This window comes from Colletes latitarsis, chromosome 3 (assembly GCF_051014445.1).
Source record: "Colletes latitarsis isolate SP2378_abdomen chromosome 3, iyColLati1, whole genome shotgun sequence".
NCBI classification, from domain to species: Eukaryota; Metazoa; Arthropoda; class Insecta; order Hymenoptera; family Colletidae; genus Colletes; species Colletes latitarsis.
Window position 1 is genome coordinate 12774769 of NC_135136.1, and position 23382 is coordinate 12798150.

The window sequence follows — 23382 nt, forward strand, 5'->3', positions numbered from 1 at the left end:
AATCCTGGACCTAACCCAGACCATGCGTTGTCCTCTAAAATATTGACCGAGACTAGGTTTCATGGACTGTATCAGTGTGGTACCACATTACCACGTGATTCAAACCAGAAAAAACCCAGGATCTAGCCATGAAGTATGAGAAATATGCGAAAGTATGAGCGTGATGAGGGCAAATCCTAGACCTAACCTAGACCTATCATGCGTTATCCTCTAAAATATTTTTCAAGTCCAGGTTTCATTGACAGCTTCAGTGTGGTACCACATTACTACGTGATACAGACCAGAAAAAACCCAGGATCTGGCCAACAAGTATGAGAAATATGCGAATGTATGAGTCTGATGAGGGCAAATCCCAGGCCTAACCTAGACCTAACATGCATTATCCTCTAAAATATTGATCGAATCCAGGTTTCATGGACTGTTTCAGTGTGGTACCACTTTTCTACGCGATCCAAACCAGAAAAAGCCAAGGATCTGTTCAACAAGTATGTGAAATATGCGAAAGTATGTGTCTGATGAGGGCAAATCCCAGGCGTAACCTTGACCTAACGTGCATTACCCTCTAAAATATTGGTCGAAACCAGGTTTCATGGACTGTTTCAGTGTGATACCACATTACTACGTGATCCAAACCAGAAAAAGCAATGGATCTGGCTAACAAGTATGAGAAATATGCGACAGTATGAGCCTGATGAGGGCAAATCCCACACCTATCCGTGTCCTAACCGGCGTTATCCTATAAAATTTTGAACGAGACCAGGATTAATCGACTGTTTCAGTGTGGTACCACTTTACTACGTGATCCAAACCAGAAAAAGCCAGGGATCTGTTCAACAAGTATGTAAAATATGCGAAAGTATGAGTCTGATGAGGGCAAATCCCAGGCCTAACCTAGACCTAACATGCGTTATCCTCAAAAATACTGATCGAAACCAGGTTTCATGGACTGTTGCGATCATCCGTCTCATACTTTCGCAATTTTCGTGTACTTGTTGGCCAGATCTCGGGTGTTTTGTGGCTTGGATCCCGTCGTAATGTGGTGCCGCACCGAAACAGTCAATTAAACCTGGTTGCGATTAATATTTTAGAGGATAACGCCGGTTATGCCTGGGTTAGTTCTGGTATTTCCAACCATCTGGCTCATACTTTCGCGTTTTTCGCATACTTGTTTGGCTAGATCTTGGGTTTTTTGTGGATTGGAACCCGTCGCAATGTGGTTCCACACCGAAACTGTCAATTAAACCTGGTTGCGATTAGTATTTTAGAGGATAACGCCGGTTATGTCTGGGTTAGGTCTGGTATTTGCCCTCATCAGGCTTGTACATTCGCATATTTCTCATACTTGATGACCAGATTCTGGGCTTTTTCTGGTTTGGATCACGTAGTAATGTGGTACCACACTGTCAATAAAAGCTGGTTCCGATTAGTATTATAGAGGATAACGCTGGTTATGGCTGGGTTAGTTCTGGTATTAGCAATCATCTGGCTCATACTTTCGCGTTTTTCGCATACTTGTTGGCCAGATCCTGGGTTTTTTCTGGTTTGGATCACGTAGTAATGCGGTACCACACCGAAACAGTCAACTAAACCTGGTTGCGATTAATATTTTAGAGGATAACGCCGGTTATGTCTGGGTTAGGTCTGGTATTTGCAATCATCTGGCTCACACTTTCGCGTTGTTCGCATACTTGTTGGCCAAATCCTGGGTTTTTTCTGGTTTGGATCACGTAGTAATGTGGTTCCACACCGAAACAGTCGGTTAAACCTGGTTGCGATCAATATTTTGGTGGATAACGCTGGTTATGTTTGGGTTAGTTCTGGTATTTGCAATCATCAGGCAAATACTTTCGCATTTTTCGCATACTTGTTGGCCAGATCCTGGCCTTTTTCTGGTTTGGACCACGTAGTAATGTGGTACCACACTGAAACAGTCAATTAAACCTGGTTCCGAATAATACTTTAGAGGATAACGCCGGTTATGTCTGGGTTAGGTCTGGTATTTGCCCTTATCTGGCTCGTACTCACGCATTTTTCGCATACTTGTTGTCCAGATACTGGCCATTTTCTGGTTTGGATGACGTAGTAATGCGGTACCACACCGAAACAGTCAATTAAACCTGGTTGCGATTAATATTTTAGTGGATAACGCCGGTTATGTCTGGGTTAGGTCTGGTATTTGCCCTCATCTGGCTCGTACTTTCGCATTTTTCGCATACTTGTTGGCCAGATCCTGGCCTTTTTCTGGCTTGGACCACGTAGTAATGTGGTACCACACTGTCAATAAAAGCTGGTTCCGATTAGTATTATAGATGATAACGCTGGTTATGTCTGGCTTAGTTCTGGTAGTTGCAATCATCTGGCTCATACTTTCGCGTTTTTCGCATACTTGTTGGCCAGATCCTGGGATATTTCTGGTTAGGATCAGGCAGTAATGCGGTACCACACCGAAACAGTCAACTAAACCTTTTTGCGATTAATATTTTAGAGCATAACGACGGTTACGTCTTGGTTAGGTCTGGTATTTGCCCTCATCTGGCTCGAGCTTTCGCATTTTTCGCATACTTGTTGGCCAGACCCTGGCCTTTTTCTGGTTTGGATCACGTAGTAATGCGGTACCACACCGAAACAGTCAATTAAAGCCGGATGCGATTAATATTTTGGAGGATAACGCCGGTTATGTCTCTGTTAGGTCTGGGATTTCCCCTCATCTGGCTCGTACTCTCGCACTTTTCGCATACTTGTTGGCCAGATCCTGGCCTCTTTCCGGCTTGAACCACGTAGTAATGTGGTACCACACCGAAACAGTCAGTTGAACCTGGTTGCGATTAATATTTTAGAGGATAACGCCGGTTATGTCTAGGTTAGGTCTGGTATTTGCAATCAACTGGCTCATACTTTCGCGTTTTTCGCATACTTGTTGGCCAGGTCCTGGCCTTTTTCTGGCTTGGACCACGTAGTAATGTGGTACCACACTGTCAATAAAAGCAGGTTCCGATTAGTATTTTAGAGGATAACGCTGGTTATGTCTGGGTTAGTTCTGGTATTTGCTATCATCTGGCTCATACTTTCTCGTTTTTCGCATACTTGTTGGGCAGATCTTGGCCTCCTTCTGGCTTGGACCACGTAGTAATGTGGTACCACACTGAAACAGTCATTAAAAGCATGTTCCGATGCGTATTTTAGAGGATAATGCTGGTTATGCCAGGGTTAGTTCTGGTATTTGCAAACATCTGGCTCATACTTTCGCATTTTTCTCATACTTGTTGGCAAGATCCTGGCCTTTTTCTGGTTTGGATCACGTAGTGATGCGGTACCACACCGAAACAGTCAATTAAACTTGGTTGCGACTAATAGTATAGGGGATAACGCCGGTTACGTCTGTGTTAGGTCTGGTATTTGCAATCATCTGGCTCGTACTTTCGCATTTTTCGCATACTTGTTAGGCAGATCCTGGCCTCTTTCTGGTTTGGATCATCGTAGCAATGCGGTACCACACCGAAACAGTCAATTATACCTGATTGCGATTAATATTTTAGGGGATGACGCCGGTTACGTCTCGGTTAGGTCTGGGATTTTCCCTCATCTGGCTCGTACTTTCGCATTTTTTGCAATTCTTGATGGCCCGATCCTGGGCTTTTTCTGGTTTGGATCACGTAGTAATGTGGTACCACACTGAAACAGTCATTAAAAGCATGTTCCGATGCTTATTTTAGAGGATAACGATGGTTATGTCAGGGTTAGTTCTGGTATTTGCAATCATCTGGCTCATACTTTCGCATTTTTCTCATACTTCTTGGCCAGATCCTGGGCTTCTTCTGGTTTGGATCCCGTAGTAATGCGTTTCCACACGGAAACAGTCAATTAAACCCGGTTGCGATTATTATTTTAGACGATAGCGCCGGTTACGTCTGTGTTAGGTCTGGTATTTGCCCTCATCTGGCTCGAACTTTCGCATTTTTCGCATACTTGTTAGGCAGATCCTGGACTCTTTCTGGTTTGGATCATCGTAGCAATGCGGTACCACACCGAAACAGTCAATTATGCCTGGTTGCGATTAAAATTTTAGGGGATAACGCCGGTTACGTCTCGGTTAGGTCTGGGATTTTCCCCCATCTGGCTCGTACTTTCGCATTTTTTTGCAATTCTTGATGGCCCGATCCTGGGCTTTTTCTGGTTTGGATCACGTAGTAATGTGGTACCACACTGAAACAGTCATTAAAAGCATGTTCCGATGCGTATTTTAGAGGATAACGATGGTTATGTCAGGGTTAGTTCTGGTATTTGCAATCATCTGGCTCATACTTTCGCATTTTTTTCATACTTGTTGGCAAGATCCTGGCCTTTTTCTGGTTTGGATCACGTAGTAATGCGGTACCACACCGAAACAGTCAATTAAACATGGTTGCGATTAATATTTTAGGGGATAACGCCGGTTATGACTGGGTTAGGTCTGGTATTTGCCCTCATCTGGCTCGAACATTCGCATTTTTCTCTTACTTGTTGGCCAGATCCTGGCCTTTTTCTGGTTGGGATCACGTAGTAATGCGGTACCACACCGAAACAGTCAATTAAACCTGATTGCGATTAATATTTTAGAGGATAACGCTGGTTATGTCTGGGTTACTTCTGGTATTTGCAATCATCTGGCTCATACTTTCGCATTTTTCGCATACTTGTTTGCCAGATCCTGGGTTCTTTCTGGTTTGGATCCCGTACTAATGTGGTTCCACACCGAAACAGTCAATTAAACCTGGTTGCGATTAATATTTTAGAGGATAACGCTGGTTATGTCTCGGTTAGGTCTGGGATTTGCCCCCATCTGGCTCGTACTATCGCATATTTCGCATTCTTGTTGGCCAGATCCTGGGCATTTTCTGATTTGGATCACGTAGTAATGCGGTACCACACCGAAACAGTCAATTAAACCTGGTTGCGATTAATATTTTAGAGGATAACGCTGGTTATGTCTGCGTTAGTTCTGGTATTTGCAATCATCTGGTTCATACTTTCGCATTTTTCGCATACCTGTTGGCCAGATCCTGGGTTTCTTTCTGGTTTGGATACCGTAGTAATGTGGTTCCACACCGAAACAGTCAATTAAACCTGGTTGCGATTAATATTTTAGAGGATAATGCCGGTTTTGTCTGGATTAGGTCTGGTATTTGCCCTCATCTGGCTCGAACTTTCGCATTTTTCTCATACTTGTTGGCCAGATCCTGGCCTTTTTCTGGTTGGGATCACGTAGTAATGCGGTACCACACCGAAACAGTCAATTAAACCTGGTTGCGATTAATATTTTAGAGGATAACGCTGGTTATGTCTGGGTTAGTTCTGGTATTTGCAATCATCTGGCTCATACTTTCGCATTTTTCGCATACTTGTTTGCCAGATCCTGGGTTCTTTCTGGTTTGGATCACGTAGTAATGCGGTACCACACCGAAACAGTCAATTAAACCTGGTTGCGATTAATATTTTGGCGGATAACGCCGGTTGTGTCTCGGTTTGGTCTGTGATTTGCCCTCATCTGGCCCGTACTTTCGCATTTTTCGCATACTTGTTAGGCAGATCCTGGCCACTTTCTGGTTTGGATCATCGCAGCAATGCGGTACCACACCGAAACAGTCAATTATACCAGGTTGCGATTAATATTTTAGGGGATAACGCCGGTTACGTCTCGGTTAGGTCTAGGATTTTCCCTCATCTGGCTCGTACCTTCGCATTTTTTGCATTCTTGTTGGCCCGATCCTGGGCTTTTTCTGGTTTGGATCACGTAGTAATGTGGTACCACACTGAAACAGTCATTAAAAGCATGTTCCGATGCGTATTTTAGAGGATAACGATGGTTATGTCAGGGTTAGTTCTGGTATTTGCAAACATCTGGCTCATACTTTCGCATTTTTCTCATACTTGTTGGCAAGATCCTGGCCTTTTTCTGGTTTGGATCACGTAGTGATGCGGTACCACACCGAAACAGTCAATTAAACTTGGTTGCGATTAATAGTTTAGGGGATAACGCCGGTTACGTCTGTGTTAGGTCTGGTATTTGCCCTCATCTGGCTCGTACTTTCGCATTTTTCGCATACTTGTTAGGCAGATCCTGGCCTCTTTCTGGTTTGGATCATCGTAGCAATGCGGTACCACACCGAAACAGTCAATTATACCTGGCTGCGATTAATATTTTAGAGGATAACGCCGGTTATGTCTAGGTTAGGTCTGGTATTTGCAATCAACTGGCTCATACTTTCGCGTTTTTCGCATACTTGTTGGCCAGGTCCTGGCCTTTTTCTGGCTTGGACCACGTAGTAATGTGGTACCACACTGTCAATAAAAGCAGGTTCCGATTAGTATTTTAGAGGATAACGCTGGTTATGTCTGGGTTAGTTCTGGTATTTGCTATCATCTGGCTCATACTTTCTCGTTTTTCGCATACTTGTTGGGCAGATCTTGGCCTCCTTCTGGCTTGGACCACGTAGTAATGTGGTACCACACTGAAACAGTCATTAAAAGCATGTTCCGATGCGTATTTTAGAGGATAATGCTGGTTATGCCAGGGTTAGTTCTGGTATTTGCAAACATCTGGCTCATACTTTCGCATTTTTCTCATACTTGTTGGCAAGATCCTGGCCTTTTTCTGGTTTGGATCACGTAGTGATGCGGTACCACACCGAAACAGTCAATTAAACTTGGTTGCGACTAATAGTATAGGGGATAACGCCGGTTACGTCTGTGTTAGGTCTGGTATTTGCAATCATCTGGCTCGTACTTTCGCATTTTTCGCATACTTGTTAGGCAGATCCTGGCCTCTTTCTGGTTTGGATCATCGTAGCAATGCGGTACCACACCGAAACAGTCAATTATACCTGATTGCGATTAATATTTTAGGGGATGACGCCGGTTACGTCTCGGTTAGGTCTGGGATTTTCCCTCATCTGGCTCGTACTTTCGCATTTTTTGCAATTCTTGATGGCCCGATCCTGGGCTTTTTCTGGTTTGGATCACGTAGTAATGTGGTACCACACTGAAACAGTCATTAAAAGCATGTTCCGATGCTTATTTTAGAGGATAACGATGGTTATGTCAGGGTTAGTTCTGGTATTTGCAATCATCTGGCTCATACTTTCGCATTTTTCTCATACTTCTTGGCCAGATCCTGGGCTTCTTCTGGTTTGGATCCCGTAGTAATGCGTTTCCACACGGAAACAGTCAATTAAACCCGGTTGCGATTATTATTTTAGACGATAGCGCCGGTTACGTCTGTGTTAGGTCTGGTATTTGCCCTCATCTGGCTCGAACTTTCGCATTTTTCGCATACTTGTTAGGCAGATCCTGGACTCTTTCTGGTTTGGATCATCGTAGCAATGCGGTACCACACCGAAACAGTCAATTATGCCTGGTTGCGATTAAAATTTTAGGGGATAACGCCGGTTACGTCTCGGTTAGGTCTGGGATTTTCCCCCATCTGGCTCGTACTTTCGCATTTTTTAGCAATTCTTGATGGCCCGATCCTGGGCTTTTTCTGGTTTGGATCACGTAGTAATGTGGTACCACACTGAAACAGTCATTAAAAGCATGTTCCGATGCGTATTTTAGAGGATAACGATGGTTATGTCAGGGTTAGTTCTGGTATTTGCAATCATCTGGCTCATACTTTCGCATTTTTTTCATACTTGTTGGCAAGATCCTGGCCTTTTTCTGGTTTGGATCACGTAGTAATGCGGTACCACACCGAAACAGTCAATTAAACATGGTTGCGATTAATATTTTAGGGGATAACGCCGGTTATGACTGGGTTAGGTCTGGTATTTGCCCTCATCTGGCTCGAACATTCGCATTTTTCTCTTACTTGTTGGCCAGATCCTGGCCTTTTTCTGGTTGGGATCACGTAGTAATGCGGTACCACACCGAAACAGTCAATTAAACCTGATTGCGATTAATATTTTAGAGGATAACGCTGGTTATGTCTGGGTTACTTCTGGTATTTGCAATCATCTGGCTCATACTTTCGCATTTTTCGCATACTTGTTTGCCAGATCCGGGGTTCTTTCTGGTTTGGATCCCGTACTAATGTGGTTCCACACCGAAACAGTCAATTAAACCTGGTTGCGATTAATATTTTAGAGGATAACGCTGGTTATGTCTCGGTTAGGTCTGGGATTTGCCCCCATCTGGCTCGTACTATCGCATATTTCGCATTCTTGTTGGCCAGATCCTGGGCATTTTCTGATTTGGATCACGTAGTAATGCGGTACCACACCGAAACAGTCAATTAAACCTGGTTGCGATTAATATTTTAGAGGATAACGCTGGTTATGTCTGCGTTAGTTCTGGTATTTGCAATCATCTGGTTCATACTTTCGCATTTTTCGCATACCTGTTGGCCAGATCCTGGGTTTCTTTCTGGTTTGGATACCGTAGTAATGTGGTTCCACACCGAAACAGTCAATTAAACCTGGTTGCGATTAATATTTTAGAGGATAATGCCGGTTTTGTCTGGATTAGGTCTGGTATTTGCCCTCATCTGGCTCGAACTTTCGCATTTTTCTCATACTTGTTGGCCAGATCCTGGCCTTTTTCTGGTTGGGATCACGTAGTAATGCGGTACCACACCGAAACAGTCAATTAAACCTGGTTGCGATTAATATTTTAGAGGATAACGCTGGTTATGTCTGGGTTAGTTCTGGTATTTGCAATCATCTGGCTCATACTTTCGCATTTTTCGCATACTTGTTTGCCAGATCCTGGGTTCTTTCTGGTTTGGATCACGTAGTAATGCGGTACCACACCGAAACAGTCAATTAAACCTGGTTGCGATTAATATTTTGGAGGATAACGCCGGTTGTGTCTCGGTTTGGTCTGTGATTTGCCCTCATCTGGCCCGTACTTTCGCATTTTTCGCATACTTGTTAGGCAGATCCTGGCCACTTTCTGGTTTGGATCATCGCAGCAATGCGGTACCACACCGAAACAGTCAATTATACCAGGTTGCGATTAATATTTTAGGGGATAACGCCGGTTACGTCTCGGTTAGGTCTAGGATTTTCCCTCATCTGGCTCGTACCTTCGCATTTTTTGCATTCTTGTTGGCCCGATCCTGGGCTTTTTCTGGTTTGGATCACGTAGTAATGTGGTACCACACTGAAACAGTCATTAAAAGCATGTTCCGATGCGTATTTTAGAGGATAACGATGGTTATGTCAGGGTTAGTTCTGGTATTTGCAAACATCTGGCTCATACTTTCGCATTTTTCTCATACTTGTTGGCAAGATCCTGGCCTTTTTCTGGTTTGGATCACGTAGTGATGCGGTACCACACCGAAACAGTCAATTAAACTTGGTTGCGATTAATAGTTTAGGGGATAACGCCGGTTACGTCTGTGTTAGGTCTGGTATTTGCCCTCATCTGGCTCGTACTTTCGCATTTTTCGCATACTTGTTAGGCAGATCCTGGCCTCTTTCTGGTTTGGATCATCGTAGCAATGCGGTACCACACCGAAACAGTCAATTATACCTGGTTGCGATTAATATTTTAGGGGATAACGCCGGTTACGTCTCGGTTAGGTCTGGGATTTTCCCTCATCTGGCTCGTACTTTCGCATTTTTTGCAATTCTTGATGGCCCGATCCTGGGCTTTTTCTGGTTTGGATCACGAAGTAATGTGGTACCACACTGAAACAGTCATTAAAAGCATGTTCCGATGCGTGATTTTAGAGGATAACGATGGTTATGTCAGGGTTAGTTCTGGTATTTGCAATCATCTGGCTCATACTTTCGCATTTTTCTCCTACTTGTTGGCCAGGTCCTGGGCTTCTTCTGGTTTGGATCCCGTAGTAATGCGTTTCCACACGGAAACAGTCAATTAAACCCGGTTGCGATTATTATTTTAGAGAATAACGCCGGTTACGTCTGTGTTAGGTCTGATATTTGCCCTCATCTGGCTCGAACTTTCGCATTTTTCTCATACTTGTTGGCCAGATCCTGGCCTTATTCTGGTTGGGATCACGTAGTAATGTGGTACCACACTGAAACAGTCATTGAAAGCATGTTCCGATGCGTATTTTAGAGGATAACGATGGTTATGTCATGGTTAGTTCTGGTATTTGCAATCATCTGGCTCGAACTTTCGCATTTTTCTCCTACTTGTTGGCCAGATCCTGGGTTTTTTCTGTTTTGGATCCCGTAGTAATGAGGTTCCACACCGAAACAGTCAATTAAACTGGTTGCGATTAATATTTTGGAGGATAACGCCGGTTATGTCTCGGGTAGGTCTGGGATTTGTCCTCATCTGGCTCGTACTTTCGCGATTCTCGCATTCTTGTTGGCCCGATCCTGGGATTTTTCTGGTTTGGATCACGTAGTAATGTGTTCCCACACTGAAACAGTCAATTAAACCTGGTTGCGATTAATATTTTAGAGGATAACGCCGGTTATGTCTGGGTTAGGTCTGGTATATGCCCTCATCTGGCTCGAACTTTCGCATTTTTCTCACACTTGTTGGCCAGACCCTGGCCCTTTTCTGGTTTGGATCTCGTAGTAATGTGGTACCACACTGAAACGGTCATTAAAAGCTGGTTCCGATTAGTATTTTAGAGGATAACGCTGGTTATGTCTGTGTTAGTTCTGGTATTTGCCCTCATCTCGCTCGTACTTTCGCATCTTTCGCTTACTTGTTGGCCTCATCCTAGCCTTTTTATGGTTTGGATCACGTAGTAATGCGGTACCACACCGAAACAGTCAATTAAACCTGGTTGCGATAAGTATTTTAGTGGATAACGCCGGTTATGTCACAGTTAGGTCTGGGATTTGCCCTCATCTGCCTCGTACTTTCGCACCCTTCGCATACTTGTTGGCCAGATCCTGGGTTCTTTCTGGTTTGGATCCCGTAGTAATGTGGTGCCACACCGAAACAGTCAATTAAACCTGGTTGCGATTAATATTTCGGAGGATAACGCTGGTTTTGTCTGGGTTAGGTCTGGTATTTACCCCCATCTGGCTCGTACTTTCGTATCTTTCTCATACTTGTTGGCAAGATCCTGGCCTTTTTCTGGTTTGGATCACGTTGTAATGCGGTACCACACCGAAACAGTCAATTAAACCTGTTTGCGATTAATATTTTAGAGGATAACGCTGGTTATGTCTGGGTTAGTTCTGGTATTTGCAATCATCTGGCTCATACTTTCGCATTTTTCGCATACTTGTTTGCCTGATCCCGGGTTCTTTCTGGTTTGGATCCCGTACTAATGTGGTTCCACACAGAAACAGTCAATTAAACCTGGTTGCGATTAATATTTTAGAGGATAACGCTGGTTATGTCTGGGTTAGGTCTGGGATTTGCCCCCATCTGGCTCGTCCTTTCGCATTTTTCGCATTCTTGTTGGCCAGATCCTGGGCATTTTCTGATTTGGATCCCGTAGTAATGTGGTACCACACTGAAACAGTCAATAAAAGCTGGTTCCGATTAGTATTTTAGAGGATAACGCTGGTTATGTCTGTGTTAGTTCCGGTATTTGCAATCATCTGGCTCATACTTTCGCGTTTTCCGCACACTTGTTGGCCACACCCTGGCCCTTTTCTGGTTTGGATCACGTAGTAATGTGGTACCACACTGAAACAATCAATTGAAACTGGTTCTGATAAGTATTTTAGAGGATAACGCTGGTTATGTCTGGGTTAGTTCTGGTATTTGATATAATCACGCACATAATTTCGCGTTTTTCGCATACTTGTTGGCCAGATCCTGGGCTTCTTCTGGTTTGGATCACGTAGTAATGCGGTACCACACCGAAACAGTCAATTAAACCTGGTTGCGATTAATATTTTAGAGGATAACGCTGGTTATGTCTGGGTTAGTTCTGGTATTTGCAATCATCTGGCTCATACTTTCGCATTTTTCTCATACTTGTTGGCAAGATCCTGGCCTTTTTCTGGTTTGGATCATGTAGTAATGCGGTACTACACCGTAACAGTCAATTAAACCAGGTTTGGATTAATATTTTAGGGGATAACGCCGGTTACGTCTCGGTTAGGTCTGGGATTTATCTCATCTGGCTCGTACTTTCGCATTTTTCGCATTCTTGTTGGCCAGATCCTGGGTTCTCTCTGGTTTGGATCCCGTAGTAATGTGGTTCCACACCGAAACAGTCAATTAAACCTGGTTGCGATTAATATTTCGGAGGATAACGCTGGTTTTGTCTGGGTTAGGTCTGGTATTTACCCCCATCTGGCTCGTACTTTCGTATTTTTCTCATACTTGTTGGCCAGATCCTGGCCTTTTTCTGGTTTGGATCACGTAGTGATGCGGTACCACACCGAAACAGTCAATTAAACTTGGTTGCGACTAATAGTATAGGGGATAACGCCGGTTACGTCTGTGTTAGGTCTGGTATTTGCAATCATCTGGCTCGTACTTTCGCATTTTTCGCATACTTGTTAGGCAGATCCTGGCCTCTTTCTGGTTTGGATCATCGTAGCAATGCGGTACCACACCGAAACAGTCAATTATACCTGATTGCGATTAATATTTTAGGGGATGACGCCGGTTACGTCTCGGTTAGGTCTGGGATTTTCCCTCATCTGGCTCGTACTTTCGCATTTTTTGCAATTCTTGATGGCCCGATCCTGGGCTTTTTCTGGTTTGGATCACGTAGTAATGTGGTACCACACTGAAACAGTCATTAAAAGCATGTTCCGATGCTTATTTTAGAGGATAACGATGGTTATGTCAGGGTTAGTTCTGGTATTTGCAATCATCTGGCTCATACTTTCGCATTTTTCTCATACTTCTTGGCCAGATCCTGGGCTTCTTCTGGTTTGGATCCCGTAGTAATGCGTTTCCACACGGAAACAGTCAATTAAACCCGGTTGCGATTATTATTTTAGACGATAGCGCCGGTTACGTCTGTGTTAGGTCTGGTATTTGCCCTCATCTGGCTCGAACTTTCGCATTTTTCGCATACTTGTTAGGCAGATCCTGGACTCTTTCTGGTTTGGATCATCGTAGCAATGCGGTACCACACCGAAACAGTCAATTATGCCTGGTTGCGATTAAAATTTTAGGGGATAACGCCGGTTACGTCTCGGTTAGGTCTGGGATTTTCCCCCATCTGGCTCGTACTTTCGCATTTTTTAGCAATTCTTGATGGCCCGATCCTGGGCTTTTTCTGGTTTGGATCACGTAGTAATGTGGTACCACACTGAAACAGTCATTAAAAGCATGTTCCGATGCGTATTTTAGAGGATAACGATGGTTATGTCAGGGTTAGTTCTGGTATTTGCAATCATCTGGCTCATACTTTCGCATTTTTTTCATACTTGTTGGCAAGATCCTGGCCTTTTTCTGGTTTGGATCACGTAGTAATGCGGTACCACACCGAAACAGTCAATTAAACATGGTTGCGATTAATATTTTAGGGGATAACGCCGGTTATGACTGGGTTAGGTCTGGTATTTGCCCTCATCTGGCTCGAACATTCGCATTTTTCTCTTACTTGTTGGCCAGATCCTGGCCTTTTTCTGGTTGGGATCACGTAGTAATGCGGTACCACACCGAAACAGTCAATTAAACCTGATTGCGATTAATATTTTAGAGGATAACGCTGGTTATGTCTGGGTTACTTCTGGTATTTGCAATCATCTGGCTCATACTTTCGCATTTTTCGCATACTTGTTTGCCAGATCCTGGGTTCTTTCTGGTTTGGATCCCGTACTAATGTGGTTCCACACCGAAACAGTCAATTAAACCTGGTTGCGATTAATATTTTAGAGGATAACGCTGGTTATGTCTCGGTTAGGTCTGGGATTTGCCCCCATCTGGCTCGTACTATCGCATATTTCGCATTCTTGTTGGCCAGATCCTGGGCATTTTCTGATTTGGATCACGTAGTAATGCGGTACCACACCGAAACAGTCAATTAAACCTGGTTGCGATTAATATTTTAGAGGATAACGCTGGTTATGTCTGCGTTAGTTCTGGTATTTGCAATCATCTGGTTCATACTTTCGCATTTTTCGCATACCTGTTGGCCAGATCCTGGGTTTCTTTCTGGTTTGGATACCGTAGTAATGTGGTTCCACACCGAAACAGTCAATTAAACCTGGTTGCGATTAATATTTTAGAGGATAATGCCGGTTTTGTCTGGATTAGGTCTGGTATTTGCCCTCATCTGGCTCGAACTTTCGCATTTTTCTCATACTTGTTGGCCAGATCCTGGCCTTTTTCTGGTTGGGATCACGTAGTAATGCGGTACCACACCGAAACAGTCAATTAAACCTGGTTGCGATTAATATTTTAGAGGATAACGCTGGTTATGTCTGGGTTAGTTCTGGTATTTGCAATCATCTGGCTCATACTTTCGCATTTTTCGCATACTTGTTTGCCAGATCCTGGGTTCTTTCTGGTTTGGATCACGTAGTAATGCGGTACCACACCGAAACAGTCAATTAAACCTGGTTGCGATTAATATTTTGGAGGATAACGCCGGTTGTGTCTCGGTTTGGTCTGTGATTTGCCCTCATCTGGCCCGTACTTTCGCATTTTTCGCATACTTGTTAGGCAGATCCTGGCCACTTTCTGGTTTGGATCATCGCAGCAATGCGGTACCACACCGAAACAGTCAATTATACCAGGTTGCGATTAATATTTTAGGGGATAACGCCGGTTACGTCTCGGTTAGGTCTAGGATTTTCCCTCATCTGGCTCGTACCTTCGCATTTTTTGCATTCTTGTTGGCCCGATCCTGGGCTTTTTCTGGTTTGGATCACGTAGTAATGTGGTACCACACTGAAACAGTCATTAAAAGCATGTTCCGATGCGTATTTTAGAGGATAACGATGGTTATGTCAGGGTTAGTTCTGGTATTTGCAAACATCTGGCTCATACTTTCGCATTTTTCTCATACTTGTTGGCAAGATCCTGGCCTTTTTCTGGTTTGGATCACGTAGTGATGCGGTACCACACCGAAACAGTCAATTAAACTTGGTTGCGATTAATAGTTTAGGGGATAACGCCGGTTACGTCTGTGTTAGGTCTGGTATTTGCCCTCATCTGGCTCGTACTTTCGCATTTTTCGCATACTTGTTAGGCAGATCCTGGCCTCTTTCTGGTTTGGATCATCGTAGCAATGCGGTACCACACCGAAACAGTCAATTATACCTGGTTGCGATTAATATTTTAGGGGATAACGCCGGTTACGTCTCGGTTAGGTCTGGGATTTTCCCTCATCTGGCTCGTACTTTCGCATTTTTTGCAATTCTTGATGGCCCGATCCTGGGCTTTTTCTGGTTTGGATCACGAAGTAATGTGGTACCACACTGAAACAGTCATTAAAAGCATGTTCCGATGCGTGATTTTAGAGGATAACGATGGTTATGTCAGGGTTAGTTCTGGTATTTGCAATCATCTGGCTCATACTTTCGCATTTTTCTCCTACTTGTTGGCCAGGTCCTGGGCTTCTTCTGGTTTGGATCCCGTAGTAATGCGTTTCCACACGGAAACAGTCAATTAAACCCGGTTGCGATTATTATTTTAGAGAATAACGCCGGTTACGTCTGTGTTAGGTCTGATATTTGCCCTCATCTGGCTCGAACTTTCGCATTTTTCTCATACTTGTTGGCCAGATCCTGGCCTTATTCTGGTTGGGATCACGTAGTAATGTGGTACCACACTGAAACAGTCATTGAAAGCATGTTCCGATGCGTATTTTAGAGGATAACGATGGTTATGTCATGGTTAGTTCTGGTATTTGCAATCATCTGGCTCGAACTTTCGCATTTTTCTCCTACTTGTTGGCCAGATCCTGGGTTTTTTCTGTTTTGGATCCCGTAGTAATGAGGTTCCACACCGAAACAGTCAATTAAACTGGTTGCGATTAATATTTTGGAGGATAACGCCGGTTATGTCTCGGGTAGGTCTGGGATTTGTCCTCATCTGGCTCGTACTTTCGCGATTCTCGCATTCTTGTTGGCCCGATCCTGGGATTTTTCTGGTTTGGATCACGTAGTAATGTGTTCCCACACTGAAACAGTCAATTAAACCTGGTTGCGATTAATATTTTAGAGGATAACGCCGGTTATGTCTGGGTTAGGTCTGGTATATGCCCTCATCTGGCTCGAACTTTCGCATTTTTCTCACACTTGTTGGCCAGACCCTGGCCCTTTTCTGGTTTGGATCTCGTAGTAATGTGGTACCACACTGAAACGGTCATTAAAAGCTGGTTCCGATTAGTATTTTAGAGGATAACGCTGGTTATGTCTGTGTTAGTTCTGGTATTTGCCCTCATCTCGCTCGTACTTTCGCATCTTTCGCTTACTTGTTGGCCTCATCCTAGCCTTTTTATGGTTTGGATCACGTAGTAATGCGGTACCACACCGAAACAGTCAATTAAACCTGGTTGCGATAAGTATTTTAGTGGATAACGCCGGTTATGTCACAGTTAGGTCTGGGATTTGCCCTCATCTGCCTCGTACTTTCGCACCCTTCGCATACTTGTTGGCCAGATCCTGGGTTCTTTCTGGTTTGGATCCCGTAGTAATGTGGTGCCACACCGAAACAGTCAATTAAACCTGGTTGCGATTAATATTTCGGAGGATAACGCTGGTTTTGTCTGGGTTAGGTCTGGTATTTACCCCCATCTGGCTCGTACTTTCGTATCTTTCTCATACTTGTTGGCAAGATCCTGGCCTTTTTCTGGTTTGGATCACGTTGTAATGCGGTACCACACCGAAACAGTCAATTAAACCTGTTTGCGATTAATATTTTAGAGGATAACGCTGGTTATGTCTGGGTTAGTTCTGGTATTTGCAATCATCTGGCTCATACTTTCGCATTTTTCGCATACTTGTTTGCCTGATCCCGGGTTCTTTCTGGTTTGGATCCCGTACTAATGTGGTTCCACACAGAAACAGTCAATTAAACCTGGTTGCGATTAATATTTTAGAGGATAACGCTGGTTATGTCTGGGTTAGGTCTGGGATTTGCCCCCATCTGGCTCGTCCTTTCGCATTTTTCGCATTCTTGTTGGCCAGATCCTGGGCATTTTCTGATTTGGATCCCGTAGTAATGTGGTACCACACTGAAACAGTCAATAAAAGCTGGTTCCGATTAGTATTTTAGAGGATAACGCTGGTTATGTCTGTGTTAGTTCCGGTATTTGCAATCATCTGGCTCATACTTTCGCGTTTTCCGCACACTTGTTGGCCACACCCTGGCCCTTTTCTGGTTTGGATCACGTAGTAATGTGGTACCACACTGAAACAATCAATTGAAACTGGTTCTGATAAGTATTTTAGAGGATAACGCTGGTTATGTCTGGGTTAGTTCTGGTATTTGATATAATCACGCACATAATTTCGCGTTTTTCGCATACTTGTTGGCCAGATCCTGGGCTTCTTCTGGTTTGGATCACGTAGTAATGCGGTACCACACCGAAACAGTCAATTAAACCTGGTTGCGATTAATATTTTAGAGGATAACGCTGGTTATGTCTGGGTTAGTTCTGGTATTTGCAATCATCTGGCTCATACTTTCGCATTTTTCTCATACTTGTTGGCAAGATCCTGGCCTTTTTCTGGTTTGGATCATGTAGTAATGCGGTACTACACCGTAACAGTCAATTAAACCAGGTTTGGATTAATATTTTAGGGGATAACGCCGGTTACGTCTCGGTTAGGTCTGGGATTTATCTCATCTGGCTCGTACTTTCGCATTTTTCGCATTCTTGTTGGCCAGATCCTGGGTTCTCTCTGGTTTGGATCCCGTAGTAATGTGGTTCCACACCGAAACAGTCAATTAAACCTGGTTGCGATTAATATTTCGGAGGATAACGCTGGTTTTGTCTGGGTTAGGTCTGGTATTTACCCCCATCTGGCTCGTACTTTCGTATTTTTCTCATACTTGTTGGCCAGATCCTGGCCTTTTTCTGGTTTGGATCACGTAGTAATGCGGTTCCGCACCGACACAGTCAATTAAACCTGGTTGCGATTAATATTTCGGAGGATAACGCTGGTTTTGTCTGGGTTAGGTCTGGTATTTACCCCCATCTGGCTCGTACTTTCGTATTTTTCTCATACTTGTTGGCAAGATCCTGGCCTTTTTCTGGTTGGATCACGTTGTAATGCGGTACCACACCGAAACAGTCAATTAAACCTGTTTGCGATTAATATTTTAGAGGATAACGCTGGTTATGTCTGGGTTAGTTCTGGTATTTGCAATCATCTGGCTCATACTTTCGCATTTTTCGCATACTTGTTTGCCATATCCTGGGTTCTTTCTGGTTTGCATCCCGTACTTATGTGGTTCCACACCGAAACAGTCAATTAAACCTGGTTGCGATTAATATTTTAGAGGATAACGCTGGTTATGTCTCGGTTAGGTCTGGGATTTGCCCCCATCTGGCTCGTACTTTCGTATTTTTCTCATACTTGTTGGCAAGATCCTGGCCTTTTTCTGGTTTGGATCACGTTGTAATGCGGTACCACACCGAAACAGTCAATTAAACCTGTTTGCGATTAATATTTTAGAGGATAACGCTGGTTATGTCTGGGTTAGTTCTGGAATTTGCAATCATCTGGCTCATACTTTCGCATTTTTCGCATACTTGTTTGCCAGATCCTGGGTTCTTTCTGGTTTGCATCCCGTAGTAATGTGGTACCACACTGAAACAGTCAATAAAAGCTGGTTCCGATTAGTATTTTAGAGGATAACGCTGGTTATGTCTGTGTTAGTTCTGGTATTTGGAATCATCTGGCTCATACTTTCGCGTTTTCCGCACACTTGTTGGCCAGACCCTGGCCCCTTTCTGGTTTGGATCACGTGGTAATGTGGTACCACACTGAAACAATCAATAGAAACTGGTTCTGATAAGTATTTTAGAGGATAACGCTGGTTATGCCTGGGTTAGTTCTGGTATTTGCTATAATCACGCACATACTTTCGCGTTTTTCGCATACTTGTTGGCCAGATCCTGGCCTTCTTCTGGCTTGGGCCACGCAGTAAAGTGGTACCAGACTGAAGCAGTCAATTAAACCTGGTTGCGAATAATATTTTAGAGGATAACGCTGGTTATGTCTGGGATAGTTCTGGTATTTGCAGTCATCTGGTTCATACTTTCGCGTTTTTCTCATAGTTGTTGGCAGATCCTGGGTTTTTTCTGGTTTGGATCCCGTAGTAATGTGGTTCCACACTGAAACAGTCAATAAAAGCTGGTTCCGATTAGTATTTTAGAGGATAACGCTGGTTATGTCTGGGTTAGTTCTGGTATTTGCTATCATCTGGCTCATACTTTCGCGTTTTTCTCATAGTTGTTGGCCAGATCCTGGCCTTTTTCTGGTTTGGATCACGTAGCAATGTGGTACCACACTCAAACAGTCAATAGAAGCTGGTTCCGATCAGTATTTTAGAGGATAACGCTGGTTATGTCTGGGTTAGTTCTGGTATTTGCAATCATCTGGCTCATACATTCGCGTTTTTCGCTTACTTGTTGGCCAGATCCTGGGCTTTTTCTGGTTTGGATCCCGTACTAATGTGGTTCCACACAGAAACAGTCAATTAAACCTGGTTGCGATTAATATTTTAGAGGATAACGCTGGTTATATCTGGGTTAGGTCTGGGATTTGCCCCCATCTGGCTCGTCCTTTCGCATTTTTCGCATTCTTGTTGGCCAGATCCTGGGCATTTTCTGATTTGGATCCCGTAGTAATGTGGTACCACACTGAAACAGTCAATAAAAGCTGGTTCCGATTAGTATTTTAGAGGATAACGCTGGTTATGTCTGTGTTAGTTCCGGTATTTGCAATCATCTGGCTCATACTTTCGCGTTTTCCGCACACTTGTTGGCCACACCCTGGCCCTTTTCTGGTTTGGATCACGTAGTAATGTGGTACCACACTGAAACAATCAATTGAAACTGGTTCTGATAAGTATTTTAGAGGATAACGCTGGTTATGTCTGGGTTAGTTCTGGTATTTGATATAATCACGCACATACTTTCGCGTTTTTCGCATACTTGTTGGCCAGATCCTGGGCTTCTTCTGGTTTGGATCACGTAGTAATGCGGTACCACACCGAAACAGTCAATTAAACCTGGTTGCGATTAATATTTTAGAGGATAACGCTGGTTATGTCTGGGTTAGTTCTGGTATTTGCAATCATCTGGCTCATACTTTCGCATTTTTCTCATACTTGTTGGCAAGATCCTGGCCTTTTTCTGGTTTGGATCATGTAGTAATGCGGTACTACACCGTAACAGTCAATTAAACCAGGTTTGGATTAATATTTTAGGGGATAACGCCGGTTACGTCTCGGTTAGGTCTGGGATTTATCTCATCTGGCTCGTACTTTCGCATTTTTCGCATTCTTGTTGGCCAGATCCTGGGTTCTCTCTGGTTTGGATCCCGTAGTAATGTGGTTCCACACCGAAACAGTCAATTAAACCTGGTTGCGATTAATATTTCGGAGGATAACGCTGGTTTTGTCAGGGTTAGGTCTGGTATTTACCCCCATCTGGCTCGTACTTTCGTATTTTTCTCATACTTGTTGGCCAGATCCTGGCCTTTTTCTGGTTTGGATCACGTAGTAATGCGGTTCCGCACCGACACAGTCAATTAAACCTGGTTGCGATTAATATTTCGGAGGATAACGCTGGTTTTGTCTGGGTTAGGTCTGGTATTTACCCCCATCTGGCTCGTACTTTCGTATTTTTCTCATACTTGTTGGCAAGATCCTGGCCTTTTTCTGGTTGGATCACGTTGTAATGCGGTACCACACCGAAACAGTCAATTAAACCTGTTTGCGATTAATATTTTAGAGGATAACGCTGGTTATGTCTGGGTTAGTTCTGGTATTTGCAATCATCTGGCTCATACTTTCGCATTTTTCGCATACTTGTTTGCCATATCCTGGGTTCTTTCTGGTTTGCATCCCGTACTTATGTGGTTCCACACCGAAACAGTCAATTAAACCTGGTTGCGATTAATATTTTAGAGGATAACGCTGGTTATGTCTCGGTTAGGTCTGGGATTTGCCCCCATCTGGCTCGTACTTTCGTATTTTTCTCATACTTGTTGGCAAGATCCTGTCCTTTTTCTGGTTTGGATCACGTTGTAATGCGGTACCACACCGAAACAGTCAATTAAACCTGTTTGCGATTAATATTTTAGAGGATAACGCTGGTTATGTCTGGGTTAGTTCTGGTATTTGCAATCATCTGGCTCATACTTTCGCATTTTTCGCATACTTGTTTGCCAGATCCTGGGTTCTTTCTGGTTTGCATCCCGTAGTAATGTGGTACCACACTGAAACAGTCAATAAAAGCTGGTTCCGATTAGTATTTTAGAGGATAACGCTGGTTATGTCTGTGTTAGTTCTGGTATTTGGAATCATCTGGCTCATACTTTCGCGTTTTCCGCACACTTGTTGGCCAGACCCTGGCCCCTTTCTGGTTTGGATCACGTAGTAATGTGGTACCACACTGAAACAATCAATAGAAACTGGTTCTGATAAGTATTTTAGAGGATAACGCTGGTTATGCCTGGGTTAGTTCTGGTATTTGCTATAATCACGCACATACTTTCGCGTTTTTCGCATACTTGTTGGCCAGATCCTGGCCTTCTTCTGGCTTGGGCCACGCAGTAAAGTGGTACCAGACTGAAGCAGTCAATTAAACCTGGTTGCGAATAATATTTTAGAGGATAACGCTGGTTATGTCTGGGATAGTTCTGGTATTTGCAGTCATCTGGTTCATACTTTCGCGTTTTTCTCATAGTTGTTGGCAGATCCTGGGTTTTTTCTGGTTTGGATCCCGTAGTAATGTGGTTCCACACTGAAACAGTCAATAAAAGCTGGTTCCGATTAGTATTTTAGAGGATAACGCTGGTTATGTCTGGGTTAGTTCTGGTATTTGCTATCATCTGGCTCATACTTTCGCGTTTTTCTCATAGTTGTTGGCCAGATCCTGGCCTTTTTCTGGTTTGGATCACGTAGCAATGTGGTACCACACTGAAACAGTCAATAGAAGCTGGTTCCGATCAGTATTTTAGAGGATAACGCTGGTTATGTCTGGGTTAGTTCTGGTATTTGCAATCATCTGGCTCATACATTCGCGTTTTTCGCTTACTTGTTGGCCAGATCCTGGGCTTTTTCTGGTTGGGATCACGTAGTAATGTGGTACCACACTGAAACAGTCAATTAAACCTGGTTGCGATTAATATTTTAGAGGATAACGCTGGTTATGTCTGGGTTAGGTCTGGGATTTGCCCCCATCTGGCTCGTCCTTTCGCATTTTTCGCATTCTTGTTGGCCAGATCCTGGGCATTTTCTGATTTGGATCCCGTAGTAATGTGGTACCACACTGAAACAGTCAATAAAAGCTGGTTCCGATTAGTATTTTAGAGGATAACGCTGGTTATGTCTGTGTTAGTTCCGGTATTTGCAATCATCTGGCTCATACTTTCGCGTTTTCCGCACACTTGTTGGCCACACCCTGGCCCTTTTCTGGTTTGGATCACGTAGTAATGTGGTACCACACTGAAACAATCAATTGAAACTGGTTCTGATAAGTATTTTAGAGGATAACGCTGGTTATGTCTGGGTTAGTTCTGGTATTTGATATAATCACGCACATACTTTCGCGTTTTTCGCATACTTGTTGGCCAGATCCTGGGCTTCTTCTGGTTTGGATCACGTAGTAATGCGGTACCACACCGAAACAGTCAATTAAACCTGGTTGCGATTAATATTTTAGAGGATAACGCTGGTTATGTCTGGGTTAGTTCTGGTATTTGCAATCATCTGGCTCATACTTTCGCATTTTTCTCATACTTGTTGGCAAGATCCTGGCCTTTTTCTGGTTTGGTTCATGTAGTAATGCGGTACTACACCGTAACAGTCAATTAAACCAGGTTTGGATTAATATTTTAGGGGATAACGCCGGTTACGTCTCGGTTAGGTCTGGGATTTATCTCATCTGGCTCGTACTTTCGCATTTTTCGCATTCTTGTTGGCCAGATCCTGGGTTCTCTCTGGTTTGGATCCCGTAGTAATGTGGTTCCACACCGAAACAGTCAATTAAACCTGGTTGCGATTAATATTTCGGAGGATAACGCTGGTTTTGTCAGGGTTAGGTCTGGTATTTACCCCCATCTGGCTCGTACTTTCGTATTTTTCTCATACTTGTTGGCCAGATCCTGGCCTTTTTCTGGTTTGGATCACGTAGTAATGCGGTTCCGCACCGACACAGTCAATTAAACCTGGTTGCGATTAATATTTCGGAGGATAACGCTGGTTTTGTCTGGGTTAGGTCTGGTATTTACCCCCATCTGGCTCGTACTTTCGTATTTTTCTCATACTTGTTGGCAAGATCCTGGCCTTTTTCTGGTTGGATCACGTTGTAAT